Below are 2,500 nucleotides of genomic sequence, written 5' to 3'. Positions count from 1 at the left end.
AAACTTCCGTTGAAGGACACGATGTGAAAACGTGGATATGAAATAGCAAAAGCGGTATTAAGAAAAACAAAAAAGACTTTACGTGAAGACTTTACCAAGTAATTATTTAGTGTTTGTGATTTGTTTCGCTTTAGAGGACATTTGGGAATAAATTGTAGTCTGATTTGTAAAACCGACAAGTACGTTTGATAAATGCATTTCTCATTGGCATAAATAGCATAAAAGGTCGACCTTATCAATGCAGGCCCCAGATTTAGACTTATATTTCCGATTGCAATGGAAAACTTCTCACCCGCATTGTGCCGCCTTGCAATGACTCCATCGTTGCATGCACGGGAATGACGGCAACAAACCACCCAGCGGAGCGTGGCATCGAATGAGCGACGAACAAAACAAATCAAATCTCTTTTGGGAAACATCTGCGCCGATTGGAAAATCAAGTGCGAGTCCATTGAGGCCGTCATTGGGCGTCTTCCGAATGCCCCGATGGTTCATTAGTCTCCGTGAATACTCGAGATCGTCGACCATATATGTCATCACTTGAAGCTCCCGCATCATTTTCTCGCTCGCGCGCTGACTGGCGGGACAAGTGGTAGAAAAAAAGAAGAAGAAAAACAAGTGAAGGAGTTGTATAGCGAATGAATTGCAAGAAGCGAGCGGGGATTTGCGACTCCTCTTGCAGCAAACAGAGTAATGAGGTCAAGCGAGGTCTCCATTCAGCTCGACGATGGAGGTTTCACGCTCACGGATTAGGCGTCGAGAACCAAGTGGAAGATTAACGGGTAAGCTGATGGAAAGATTGGACCCAGGACGGAAGACGAGGGAGATGTGAGCGTGGGCGTGGGCGGTGGGCGGATCGACGGGTCAGAGCCGAGGTCATTCTAATGAGATGCATCGGAAATGAAGAAACAGGAGGCAGGAGTGTCAACAGAAAACGGGATTTCAGAATACAAGCTCAACACGGATCATTAACATAATTGTAGCTTTTCTCGGACTGACTTATGAATGAGGAAGGTACTCTATCGTGTTTATAGAATACGAAAAGCATTATACAGAGAGGAATGCCTTGAAAGATGAGACAAGTTTCATACATTAGGATTTCGAGACTGACTTTCAAGAAATTTATTTTCTTTATTTGTTTTTGTACTAGGCAAAGACTAGAAAATGAAATAAATAAGACGATTAAATGAAATTGTTGACCATAAATTGAAGCTCAGACGTAAAACAAGGGGGAACATAGAGGCTGTCAAAAGCTAAAACTAAGGAGGCTTATGACCAGGAAATCAGGGATCAAACAAACAAAAAAGAAAAAGAAATAGCGTTGGTTCGAAATCACGATGAAATGCGGTTCCTACGCTGCGCGCGTGGAATGATATATGTGATCTCATTAACCTGGGGAAACAGTCAAGTCATTAATGTTGTTCAACTTCGAGCTGGCTGTTAAACTTTGAACAATTTGGCCTCCCTGGGGACCCCGCGCCATAATCACCAGGTAATTGTTATGTTCCCTTGAGGTTCTCTGAAATGCGCCGGTCCTACAACCTCGGTTCTGCGGGCGGGACTTCCATCTGCAGGGCGAATTCGTACTGAGGAAATGAGGCACTTCATAAATGATGGAAAGGTATAGAGTATAGCACAAGGAGGAACCGAGAAAACATGAGGTAAAAAAGGGAATTCATCAGACGTTATCCGAAGGGGTCACCGCCTTCCTTTCCGTCTCTAACTCTTGAGCAGACGAATGCTCTTTCACATCTGTCGGGAAGTTTCGTGTCCCGAGTTCATTGCAGCATTTTGCAAGATTCACTTCCATTCTTACAATGAAGGACACCTTTTTAATCCAATGTCTTGTGCGTATACTAAATAATACGAACACAAAATCTGACGCCGTATCATTCGAAACACATAGAAGCCCTAGTTGTAAAGATCCATCTATGGTTTCGGATGCAGGAGGAATCCGGAGCTGGCGCGATCGATGGAGACCAGGTAAAGAGGTAATCGGACTTTCTCAGACTCTGAATTACCGCAATTACTTAGCCTTCGCATCATACTGTAAAGGGAAGTCTGGGCTCAGTTCTCGGCTTGTTGCGACAACTTGTGTTCCGTTGCCTTTTGGAAATGAATTCTGAAATAAGATTGTGTCGGCTTTGTATGTCATATATACTCTTGTTAGGGTCTTTGAGTGAAAGGAAATTAAAAGTTTAAAGGCATTCTGCCGTGAGATATATGGATCTATCTTTTTGTGCACTTAAAGTATATAAATGTATGTATACGTGAATAAAGATCTATAAATATATGTATATATAAACATATGTATATAAAAATAGATATATAAATAAATTAAATACGTAAATAGATATATGAATAAATGAAATAAATAAACAGATGTATGAATAAATGAAATAAATAAATAGATGTATAAATAAATGAAAGTACATAAAGATATCCATTGAACGAGCCCCAAATACACACCGCGCACCACAATTCTCCCCGTTATATCCCA

This window comes from Penaeus chinensis, chromosome 19 (genome assembly GCF_019202785.1).
Source record: "Penaeus chinensis breed Huanghai No. 1 chromosome 19, ASM1920278v2, whole genome shotgun sequence".
Lineage (NCBI taxonomy): Eukaryota > Metazoa > Arthropoda > Malacostraca > Decapoda > Penaeidae > Penaeus > Penaeus chinensis.
This window is presented reverse-complemented; position numbering follows the sequence as displayed.